This window comes from Coffea arabica, chromosome 7e, assembly GCF_036785885.1.
Source record: "Coffea arabica cultivar ET-39 chromosome 7e, Coffea Arabica ET-39 HiFi, whole genome shotgun sequence".
Taxonomy (NCBI): Eukaryota; Viridiplantae; Streptophyta; class Magnoliopsida; order Gentianales; family Rubiaceae; genus Coffea; species Coffea arabica.
This window is the reverse complement of record NC_092323.1, coordinates 33120404-33133630: the sequence shown is the minus strand read 5'-3', so window position 1 is coordinate 33133630 and position 13227 is coordinate 33120404.

The window sequence follows — 13227 nt, the reverse complement described above, 5'->3', positions numbered from 1 at the left end:
ACGGTTCATTCATCATCTTTACCTTCTTTTGAGAATTATTTCCATCCTCACACATGTATTTCCTATGCAGATTTTGAAGGAAAATGTAAAGAGCCATCAATGCAGTCTAAAGTTGAATCGATTGATGGAAGGAATCACGTGTCACGGGGAGTTTTTGCATTTAACTCTTATTCTACACCTTCTTACCACTTAATTAATGACGTTCCATTGCTTATGTATCCAATTTCTGGTTCAAAACAAGCTGAGACTCATTTTGTTTTTGTAGGTTGTAAGGCTGCTCGAAATTTTCCAGCTTTGATTAAAGAGTTGCAACCTGGTTTCATGCTTGTGCCAGCTGCTTGTAATCTTCCATGCATATTCATACATCCAAAAGCTGGTCACCATGAGATCATTTTATCAACCCAAACTGGCGTGTGACTCGTCTGCAAATTCAAGTGACTCGTCTGGAGTGTGACCTTCACTTCATTGCTGCCACTTATGTTGGGTGATGCAGACAAGTGTGTCAATCAAGACCCGAATGTTGTTTTTACCTCACTGGTTCATCCTTCCACGGAAGCGCAACATGAATGGCTCATTGTTCTATCTCCAGATGGGCAAGTAGTGCCAAATCAGCAACAACTAGGGTCGAATTATACTACCTTGCACAATCAGATTCAAGATTTTTCTAAGCTGAATGAGAGTCATCATGAAGATCCCTATCTAGTGCATGTGAAACGTAAGTTGTCAAGTAGTATTAACCCTACATATACTAATTGTGTGATTTGTTTTATGGGTTTGAATTTGACATGCAAACGACCAAGGGTTGATGAGAGAGTTTTGGAGTGCTACATGGAATTTTCACAAGCTTTATACAAGGTGTTTCTTGTCTTGGCGAATGTCCTTGTTCAAGAGCATCATGAGGTTGTCCAAGCGACATGTGACGTGGCTGGTGCTCATTCATCTCGCTCCCACATTGCATGGAGTACCACTTTTTCCCAAGATTTAAGGACAAATCCTTTTCAAGAGGAGGGGAATGATACGAATGAGCAAGCCTCAAAGGGAGGATTGGGCCTCGATTAAGTAGCTCTTGTTGAGCTTAGCTTCGGCCATGTGGGCCTTAGGTCCAATAGTACTTTAGCTAGTCATTAAGCTAGTTAATTAGTAGGTTAGCTTTCGGCCAAGAGAGACCCAATGGGCTGGCCGATTTTCCCTTCATGCTTTCCAAGCTTTATTAGCTTTAGTCAAGGCTATAAATAGCCCTAAAGCTGATGGTACATTTAGTTTTTGCGATGTTATTAATAAAATTCCAGACTTTCGTCTTACATTAAGCCAAATTCCTCTAGCTTGTGAAAGCTAAGTTGAACATCCTAGTGTGGTTCCTAGGTTGTTTATTGACTTATCAATCAAGCAAACACACTTGATTGTGGCATCCTCTGCCGTTGAATTCGTTCTTGAGTGGTCCGAGTTTGGGTTCAACTCCGTCGATTCCGTAACGTGTCCTCTAAGATCCTAAGTTGCTTCCGCGACCGGGCAGCGAGACCCTCGACAGCTCAGCGGAGGTCGAAGACCTGATTGACTAACACCAAAGCAACACCAAAATACCACCAAACCCCCGACCAAAAGGCCGAGGACCAGCACGCTCCGCAAATTCCAGAATTTTGGGTTGTCGGGTAGAGTACTTCTAGGATTTTCAAAATTTCAGCCTTGAAGGCATTTTGTCTTGCCTTCTTTTTCAGTCATTAGTCCTAATCTGAGTTTTAGATCGCGTCTAGGCCTTCATTCACCTCCATTCCTTGCTGCTATCTTGTGTCACTTGTTGACTAGTCAAGAACGTACCTTGCGGTGACGCCTAATTTGTTCAACCCGAGCAACTAGCAAGCCAAGGAATTGCTTGGTGAGACTATTAGAGAGTGATACACTTGAGTGAAACACAAGCGTGAGTGACCTATACATTGTACCAAAAAAAAAAAGAAGGAGAGAAGAGGTCGTTTGCTTATTTTCTTTTGCAGGTTTACCTAAGCATGTCTAGTGGAGTTGGTGACCAAACAATGGACTTTAAACTACACATGGTGGCCATGATGGAAGAATTCAAGCAGAGTTTGGATGAAGCTTTCGAGCCTCTTCATAGACGCCTTGACCGAATGGTGAATAAGGATGTCAAGAGGAGGGGTTCCCCACAATTTCATCCTGACGTCCAACCTACCTCTTCAAAGTCATTATATTCAAGGAGAAGGGAGGAGGTTCATTCGACAACAAAGCATGAAAATACTTTATCCATAGATGAAGGAGTTAGTTGAGTGCAGGAGACATGTCAACAACTCTCCTCCAACAAAAACTTGAAAAAGAGCGAGTTGAGTATGGTGGTGAGAGTGCACTTGAGGTAAAAGTTGAGGAATGTGAGATTGAAAAAGAGGTAAAAAAATCTGAGGAGATGAGTGAAGCATCAAGTGAGCTGATTGTGCATGGGAAGGCGAGTGTTTATAGTTTTCCTAACGAACTTAACTTTTGCCTTGTTTAGTGTTTCTGCTTTTGTACAGATTGAGCGAAGTCGAGTGAAGTTAGTCATGCAATGTTCCATTCCAAAGTTGCTTGTACAATTCACTAGCTTCCATGGAGTTTGTCTTCTAGGAGATAGATCTATTTGGTATCACTTCATGGAACAACCCGAATCTGTCCGCACCAATGGAGAATTAATTCGAACTCCATATTTCTATTCTTGTTTGTTACCCACGGTTCATTCATCATCTTTACCTTCTTTTGAGCATTATTTCCATCCTCACACATGTATTTCCTATGCAGATTTTGAAGGAAAATGTAAAGAGCCATCAATGCAGTCTCAAGTTGAATCGATTGATGGAAGGAATCACGTGTCACGGGGAGTTTTTGCATTTAACTCTTATTCTACACCTTCTTACCACTTAATTAATGACGTTCCATTGCTTATGTATCCAATTTCTGGTTCAAAACAAGCTGAGACTCATTTTGTTTTTGTAGGTTGTAAGGCTGCTCGAAATTTTCCAGCTTTGATTAAAGAGTTGCAACCTGGTTTCATGCTTGTGCCAGCTGCTTGTAATCTTCCATGCATATTCATACATCCAAAAGCTGGTCACCATGAGATCATTTTATCAACTCAAACTGGCGCAAATTCAAGTGACTCGTCTGGAGTGTGACCTTCACTTCATTGCTGCCACTTATGTTGGGTGATGCAGACAAGTGTGTCAATCAAGACCCGAATGTTGTTTTTACCTCACTGGTTCATCCTTCCACGGAAGCGCAACATGAATGGCTCATTGTTCTATCTCCAGATGGGCAAGTAGTGCCAAATCAGCAACAACTAGGGTCGAATTATACTACCTTGCACAATCAGATTCAAGATTTTTCTAAGCTGAATGAGAGTCATCATGAAGATCCCTATCTAGTGCATGTGAAACGTAAGTTGTCAAGTAGTATTAACCCTACATATACTAATTGTGTGATTTGTTTTATGGGTTTGAATTTGACATGCAAACGACCAAGGGTTGATGAGAGAGTTTTGGAGTGCTACATGGAATTTTCACAAGCTTTATACAAGGTGTTTCTTGTCTTGGCGAATGTCCTTGTTCAAGAGCATCATGAGGTTGTCCAAGCGACATGTGACGTGGCTGGTGCTCATTCATCTCGCTCCCACATTGCATGGAGTACCACTTTTTCCCAAGATTTAAGGACAAATCCTTTTCAAGAGGAGGGGAATGATACGAATGAGCAAGCCTCAAAGGGAGGATTGGGCCTCGATTAAGTAGCTCTTGTTGAGCTTAGCTTCGGCCATGTGGGCCTTAGGTCCAATAGTACTTTAGCTAGTCATTAAGCTAGTTAATTAGTAGGTTAGCTTTCGGCCAAGAGAGACCCAATGGGCTGGCCGATTTTCCCTTCATGCTTTCCAAGCTTTATTAAGTTTAGTCAAGGCTATAAATAGCCCTAAAGCTGATGGTACATTTAGTTTTTGCGATGTTATTAATAAAATTCCAGACTTTCGTCTTACATTAAGCCAAATTCCTCTAGCTTGTGAAAGCTAAGTTGAACATCCTAGTGTGGTTCCTAGGTTGTTTATTGACTTATCAATCAAGCAAACACACTTGATTGTGGCATCCTCTGCCGTTGAATTCGTTCTTGAGTGGTCCGAGTTTGGGTTCAACTCCGTCGATTCCGTAACGTGTCCTCTAAGATCCTAAGTTGCTTCCGCGACCGGGCAGCGAGACCCTCGACAGCTCAGCGGAGGTCGAAGACCTGATTGACTAACACCAAAGCAACACCAAAATACCACCAAACCCCCGACCAAAAGGCCGAGGACCAGCACGCTCCGCAAATTCCAGAATTTTGGGTTGTCGGGTAGAGTACTTCTAGGATTTTCAAAAATTCAGCCTTGAAGGCATTTTGTCTTGCCTTCTTTTTCAGTCATTAGTCCTAATCTGAGTTTTAGATCGCGTCTAGGCCTTCATTCACCTCCATTCCTCGCTGCTGTCTTGTGTCACTTGTTGACTAGTCAAGAACGTACCTTGCGGTGACGCCTAATTTGCTCAACCCGAGCAACTAGCAAGCCAAGGAATTGCTTGGTGAGACTATTAGAGAGTGATACACTTGAGTGAAACACAAGCGTGAGTGACCTATACATTGTACCAAAAAAAAACAGAAGGAGAGAAGAGGTCGTTTGCTTATTTTCTTTTGCAGGTTTACCTAAGCATGTCTAGTGGAGTTGGTGACCAAACAATGGACTTTAAACTACACATGGTGGCCATGATGGAAGAATTCAAGCAGAGTTTGGATGAAGCTTTCGAGCCTCTTCATAGACGCCTTGACCGAATGGTGAATAAGGATGTCAAGAGGAGGGGTTCCCCACAATTTCATCCTGACGTCCAACCTACCTCTTCAAAGTCATTATATTCAAGGAGAAGGGAGGAGGTTCATTCGACAACAAAGCATGCAAATACTTTATCCATAGATGAAGGAGTTAGTTGAGTGCAGGAGACATGTCAACAACTCTCCTCCAACAAAAACTTGAAAAAGAGCGAGTTGAGTATGGTGGTGAGAGTGCACTTGAGGTAAAAGTTGAGGAATGTGAGATTGAAAAAGAGGTAAAAAAATCTGAGGAGATGAGTGAAGCATCAAGTGAGCTGATTGTGCATGGGAAGGCGAGTGTTTATAGTTTTCCTAACGAACTTAACTTTTGCCTTGTTTAGTGTTTCTGCTTTTGTACAGATTGAGCGAAGTCGAGTGAAGTTAGTCATGCAATGTTCCATTCCAAAGTTGCTTGTACAATTCACTAGCTTCCATGGAGTTTGTCTTCTAGGAGATAGATCTATTTGGTATCACTTCATGGAACAACCCGAATCTGTCCGCACCAATGGAGAATTAATTCGAACTCCATATTTCTATTCTTGTTTGTTACCCACGGTTCATTCATCATCTTTACCTTCTTTTGAGCATTATTTCCATCCTCACACATGTATTTCCTATGCAGATTTTGAAGGAAAATGTAAAGAGCCATCAATGCAGTCTAAAGTTGAATCGATTGATGGAAGGAATCACGTGTCACGGGGAGTTTTTGCATTTAACTCTTATTCTACACCTTCTTACCACTTAATTAATGACGTTCCATTGCTTATGTATCCAATTTCTGGTTCAAAACAAGCTGAGACTCATTTTGTTTTTGTAGGTTGTAAGGCTGCTCGAAATTTTCCAGCTTTGATTAAAGAGTTGCAACCTGGTTTCATGCTTGTGCCAGCTGCTTGTAATCTTCCATGCATATTCATACATCCAAAAGCTGGTCACCATGAGATCATTTTATCAACCCAAACTGGCGCAAATTCAAGTGACTCGTCTGGAGTGTGACCTTCACTTCATTGCTGCCACTTATGTTGGGTGATGCAGACAAGTGTGTCAATCAAGACCCGAATGTTGTTTTTACCTCACTGGTTCATCCTTCCACGGAAGCGCAACATGAATGGCTCATTGTTCTATCTCCAGATGGGCAAGTAGTGCCAAATCAGCAACAACTAGGGTCGAATTATACTACCTTGCACAATCAGATTCAAGATTTTTCTAAGCTGAATGAGAGTCATCATGAAGATCCCTATCTAGTGCATGTGAAACGTAAGTTGTCAAGTAGTATTAACCCTACATATACTAATTGTGTGATTTGTTTTATGGGTTTGAATTTGACATGCAAACGACCAAGGGTTGATGAGAGAGTTTTGGAGTGCTACATGGAATTTTCACAAGCTTTATACAAGGTGTTTCTTGTCTTGGCGAATGTCCTTGTTCAAGAGCATCATGAGGTTGTCCAAGCGACATGTGACGTGGCTGGTGCTCATTCATCTCGCTCCCACATTGCATGGAGTACCACTTTTTCCCAAGATTTAAGGACAAATCCTTTTCAAGAGGAGGGGAATGATACGAATGAGCAAGCCTCAAAGGGAGGATTGGGCCTCGATTAAGTAGCTCTTGTTGAGCTTAGCTTCGGCCATGTGGGCCTTAGGTCCAATAGTACTTTAGCTAGTCATTAAGCTAGTTAATTAGTAGGTTAGCTTTCGGCCAAGAGAGACCCAATGGGCTGGCCGATTTTCCCTTCATGCTTTCCAAGCTTTATTAGCTTTAGTCAAGGCTATAAATAGCCCTAAAGCTGATGGTACATTTAGTTTTTGCGATGTTATTAATAAAATTCCAGACTTTCGTCTTACATTAAGCCAAATTCCTCTAGCTTGTGAAAGCTAAGTTGAACATCCTAGTGTGGTTCCTAGGTTGTTTATTGACTTATCAATCAAGCAAACACACTTGATTGTGGCATCCTCTGCCGTTGAATTCGTTCTTGAGTGGTCCGAGTTTGGGTTCAACTCCGTCGATTCCGTAACGTGTCCTCTAAGATCCTAAGTTGCTTCCGCGACCGGGCAGCGAGACCCTCGACAGCTCAGCGGAGGTCGAAGACCTGATTGACTAACACCAAAGCAACACCAAAATACCACCAAACCCCCGACCAAAAGGCCGAGGACCAGCACGCTCCGCAAATTCCAGAATTTTGGGTTGTCGGGTAGAGTACTTCTAGGATTTTCAAAATTTCAGCCTTGAAGGCATTTTGTCTTGCCTTCTTTTTCAGTCATTAGTCCTAATCTGAGTTTTAGATCGCGTCTAGGCCTTCATTCACCTCCATTCCTTGCTGCTATCTTGTGTCACTTGTTGACTAGTCAAGAACGTACCTTGCGGTGACGCCTAATTTGTTCAACCCGAGCAACTAGCAAGCCAAGGAATTGCTTGGTGAGACTATTAGAGAGTGATACACTTGAGTGAAACACAAGCGTGAGTGACCTATACATTGTACCAAAAAAAAAAAGAAGGAGAGAAGAGGTCGTTTGCTTATTTTCTTTTGCAGGTTTACCTAAGCATGTCTAGTGGAGTTGGTGACCAAACAATGGACTTTAAACTACACATGGTGGCCATGATGGAAGAATTCAAGCAGAGTTTGGATGAAGCTTTCGAGCCTCTTCATAGACGCCTTGACCGAATGGTGAATAAGGATGTCAAGAGGAGGGGTTCCCCACAATTTCATCCTGACGTCCAACCTACCTCTTCAAAGTCATTATATTCAAGGAGAAGGGAGGAGGTTCATTCGACAACAAAGCATGAAAATACTTTATCCATAGATGAAGGAGTTAGTTGAGTGCAGGAGACATGTCAACAACTCTCCTCCAACAAAAACTTGAAAAAGAGCGAGTTGAGTATGGTGGTGAGAGTGCACTTGAGGTAAAAGTTGAGGAATGTGAGATTGAAAAAGAGGTAAAAAAATCTGAGGAGATGAGTGAAGCATCAAGTGAGCTGATTGTGCATGGGAAGGCGAGTGTTTATAGTTTTCCTAACGAACTTAACTTTTGCCTTGTTTAGTGTTTCTGCTTTTGTACAGATTGAGCGAAGTCGAGTGAAGTTAGTCATGCAATGTTCCATTCCAAAGTTGCTTGTACAATTCACTAGCTTCCATGGAGTTTGTCTTCTAGGAGATAGATCTATTTGGTATCACTTCATGGAACAACCCGAATCTGTCCGCACCAATGGAGAATTAATTCGAACTCCATATTTCTATTCTTGTTTGTTACCCACGGTTCATTCATCATCTTTACCTTCTTTTGAGAATTATTTCCATCCTCACACATGTATTTCCTATGCAGATTTTGAAGGAAAATGTAAAGAGCCATCAATGCAGTCTAAAGTTGAATCGATTGATGGAAGGAATCACGTGTCACGGGGAGTTTTTGCATTTAACTCTTATTCTACACCTTCTTACCACTTAATTAATGACGTTCCATTGCTTATGTATCCAATTTCTGGTTCAAAACAAGCTGAGACTCATTTTGTTTTTGTAGGTTGTAAGGCTGCTCGAAATTTTCCAGCTTTGATTAAAGAGTTGCAACCTGGTTTCATGCTTGTGCCAGCTGCTTGTAATCTTCCATGCATATTCATACATCCAAAAGCTGGTCACCATGAGATCATTTTATCAACCCAAACTGGCGTGTGACTCGTCTGCAAATTCAAGTGACTCGTCTGGAGTGTGACCTTCACTTCATTGCTGCCACTTATGTTGGGTGATGCAGACAAGTGTGTCAATCAAGACCCGAATGTTGTTTTTACCTCACTGGTTCATCCTTCCACGGAAGCGCAACATGAATGGCTCATTGTTCTATCTCCAGATGGGCAAGTAGTGCCAAATCAGCAACAACTAGGGTCGAATTATACTACCTTGCACAATCAGATTCAAGATTTTTCTAAGCTGAATGAGAGTCATCATGAAGATCCCTATCTAGTGCATGTGAAACGTAAGTTGTCAAGTAGTATTAACCCTACATATACTAATTGTGTGATTTGTTTTATGGGTTTGAATTTGACATGCAAACGACCAAGGGTTGATGAGAGAGTTTTGGAGTGCTACATGGAATTTTCACAAGCTTTATACAAGGTGTTTCTTGTCTTGGCGAATGTCCTTGTTCAAGAGCATCATGAGGTTGTCCAAGCGACATGTGACGTGGCTGGTGCTCATTCATCTCGCTCCCACATTGCATGGAGTACCACTTTTTCCCAAGATTTAAGGACAAATCCTTTTCAAGAGGAGGGGAATGATACGAATGAGCAAGCCTCAAAGGGAGGATTGGGCCTCGATTAAGTAGCTCTTGTTGAGCTTAGCTTCGGCCATGTGGGCCTTAGGTCCAATAGTACTTTAGCTAGTCATTAAGCTAGTTAATTAGTAGGTTAGCTTTCGGCCAAGAGAGACCCAATGGGCTGGCCGATTTTCCCTTCATGCTTTCCAAGCTTTATTAGGTTTAGTCAAGGCTATAAATAGCCCTAAAGCTGATGGTACATTTAGTTTTTGCGATGTTATTAATAAAATTCCAGACTTTCGTCTTACATTAAGCCAAATTCCTCTAGCTTGTGAAAGCTAAGTTGAACATCCTAGTGTGGTTCCTAGGTTGTTTATTGACTTATCAATCAAGCAAACACACTTGATTGTGGCATCCTCTGCCGTTGAATTCGTTCTTGAGTGGTCCGAGTTTGGGTTCAACTCCGTCGATTCCGTAACGTGTCCTCTAAGATCCTAAGTTGCTTCCGCGACCGGGCAGCGAGACCCTCGACAGCTCAGCGGAGGTCGAAGACCTGATTGACTAACACCAAAGCAACACCAAAATACCACCAAACCCCCGACCAAAAGGCCGAGGACCAGCACGCTCCGCAAATTCCAGAATTTTGGGTTGTCGGGTAGAGTACTTCTAGGATTTTCAAAATTTCAGCCTTGAAGGCATTTTGTCTTGCCTTCTTTTTCAGTCATTAGTCCTAATCTGAGTTTTAGATCGCGTCTAGGCCTTCATTCACCTCCATTCCTTGCTGCTATCTTGTGTCACTTGTTGACTAGTCAAGAACGTACCTTGCGGTGACGCCTAATTTGTTCAACCCGAGCAACTAGCAAGCCAAGGAATTGCTTGGTGAGACTATTAGAGAGTGATACACTTGAGTGAAACACAAGCGTGAGTGACCTATACATTGTACCAAAAAAAAAAAGAAGGAGAGAAGAGGTCGTTTGCTTATTTTCTTTTGCAGGTTTACCTAAGCATGTCTAGTGGAGTTGGTGACCAAACAATGGACTTTAAACTACACATGGTGGCCATGATGGAAGAATTCAAGCAGAGTTTGGATGAAGCTTTCGAGCCTCTTCATAGACGCCTTGACCGAATGGTGAATAAGGATGTCAAGAGGAGGGGTTCCCCACAATTTCATCCTGACGTCCAACCTACCTCTTCAAAGTCATTATATTCAAGGAGAAGGGAGGAGGTTCATTCGACAACAAAGCATGAAAATACTTTATCCATAGATGAAGGAGTTAGTTGAGTGCAGGAGACATGTCAACAACTCTCCTCCAACAAAAACTTGAAAAAGAGCGAGTTGAGTATGGTGGTGAGAGTGCACTTGAGGTAAAAGTTGAGGAATGTGAGATTGAAAAAGAGGTAAAAAAATCTGAGGAGATGAGTGAAGCATCAAGTGAGCTGATTGTGCATGGGAAGGCGAGTGTTTATAGTTTTCCTAACGAACTTAACTTTTGCCTTGTTTAGTGTTTCTGCTTTTGTACAGATTGAGCGAAGTCGAGTGAAGTTAGTCATGCAATGTTCCATTCCAAAGTTGCTTGTACAATTCACTAGCTTCCATGGAGTTTGTCTTCTAGGAGATAGATCTATTTGGTATCACTTCATGGAACAACCCGAATCTGTCCGCACCAATGGAGAATTAATTCGAACTCCATATTTCTATTCTTGTTTGTTACCCACGGTTCATTCATCATCTTTACCTTCTTTTGAGAATTATTTCCATCCTCACACATGTATTTCCTATGCAGATTTTGAAGGAAAATGTAAAGAGCCATCAATGCAGTCTAAAGTTGAATCGATTGATGGAAGGAATCACGTGTCACGGGGAGTTTTTGCATTTAACTCTTATTCTACACCTTCTTACCACTTAATTAATGACGTTCCATTGCTTATGTATCCAATTTCTGGTTCAAAACAAGCTGAGACTCATTTTGTTTTTGTAGGTTGTAAGGCTGCTCGAAATTTTCCAGCTTTGATTAAAGAGTTGCAACCTGGTTTCATGCTTGTGCCAGCTGCTTGTAATCTTCCATGCATATTCATACATCCAAAAGCTGGTCACCATGAGATCATTTTATCAACCCAAACTGGCGTGTGACTCGTCTGCAAATTCAAGTGACTCGTCTGGAGTGTGACCTTCACTTCATTGCTGCCACTTATGTTGGGTGATGCAGACAAGTGTGTCAATCAAGACCCGAATGTTGTTTTTACCTCACTGGTTCATCCTTCCACGGAAGCGCAACATGAATGGCTCATTGTTCTATCTCCAGATGGGCAAGTAGTGCCAAATCAGCAACAACTAGGGTCGAATTATACTACCTTGCACAATCAGATTCAAGATTTTTCTAAGCTGAATGAGAGTCATCATGAAGATCCCTATCTAGTGCATGTGAAACGTAAGTTGTCAAGTAGTATTAACCCTACATATACTAATTGTGTGATTTGTTTTATGGGTTTGAATTTGACATGCAAACGACCAAGGGTTGATGAGAGAGTTTTGGAGTGCTACATGGAATTTTCACAAGCTTTATACAAGGTGTTTCTTGTCTTGGCGAATGTCCTTGTTCAAGAGCATCATGAGGTTGTCCAAGCGACATGTGACGTGGCTGGTGCTCATTCATCTCGCTCCCACATTGCATGGAGTACCACTTTTTCCCAAGATTTAAGGACAAATCCTTTTCAAGAGGAGGGGAATGATACGAATGAGCAAGCCTCAAAGGGAGGATTGGGCCTCGATTAAGTAGCTCTTGTTGAGCTTAGCTTCGGCCATGTGGGCCTTAGGTCCAATAGTACTTTAGCTAGTCATTAAGCTAGTTAATTAGTAGGTTAGCTTTCGGCCAAGAGAGACCCAATGGGCTGGCCGATTTTCCCTTCATGCTTTCCAAGCTTTATTAGCTTTAGTCAAGGCTATAAATAGCCCTAAAGCTGATGGTACATTTAGTTTTTGCGATGTTATTAATAAAATTCCAGACTTTCGTCTTACATTAAGCCAAATTCCTCTAGCTTGTGAAAGCTAAGTTGAACATCCTAGTGTGGTTCCTAGGTTGTTTATTGACTTATCAATCAAGCAAACACACTTGATTGTGGCATCCTCTGCCGTTGAATTCGTTCTTGAGTGGTCCGAGTTTGGGTTCAACTCCGTCGATTCCGTAACGTGTCCTCTAAGATCCTAAGTTGCTTCCGCGACCGGGCAGCGAGACCCTCGACAGCTCAGCGGAGGTCGAAGACCTGATTGACTAACACCAAAGCAACACCAAAATACCACCAAACCCCCGACCAAAAGGCCGAGGACCAGCACGCTCCGCAAATTCCAGAATTTTGGGTTGTCGGGTAGAGTACTTCTAGGATTTTCAAAATTTCAGCCTTGAAGGCATTTTGTCTTGCCTTCTTTTTCAGTCATTAGTCCTAATCTGAGTTTTAGATCGCGTCTAGGCCTTCATTCACCTCCATTCCTTGCTGCTATCTTGTGTCACTTGTTGACTAGTCAAGAACGTACCTTGCGGTGACGCCTAATTTGTTCAACCCGAGCAACTAGCAAGCCAAGGAATTGCTTGGTGAGACTATTAGAGAGTGATACACTTGAGTGAAACACAAGCGTGAGTGACCTATACATTGTACCAAAAAAAAAAAGAAGGAGAGAAGAGGTCGTTTGCTTATTTTCTTTTGCAGGTTTACCTAAGCATGTCTAGTGGAGTTGGTGACCAAACAATGGACTTTAAACTACACATGGTGGCCATGATGGAAGAATTCAAGCAGAGTTTGGATGAAGCTTTCGAGCCTCTTCATAGACGCCTTGACCGAATGGTGAATAAGGATGTCAAGAGGAGGGGTTCCCCACAATTTCATCCTGACGTCCAACCTACCTCTTCAAAGTCATTATATTCAAGGAGAAGGGAGGAGGTTCATTCGACAACAAAGCATGAAAATACTTTATCCATAGATGAAGGAGTTAGTTGAGTGCAGGAGACATGTCAACAACTCTCCTCCAACAAAAACTTGAAAAAGAGCGAGTTGAGTATGGTGGTGAGAGTGCACTTGAGGTAAAAGTTGAGGAATGTGAGATTGAAAAAGAGGTAAAAAAATCTGAGGAGATGAGTGAAGC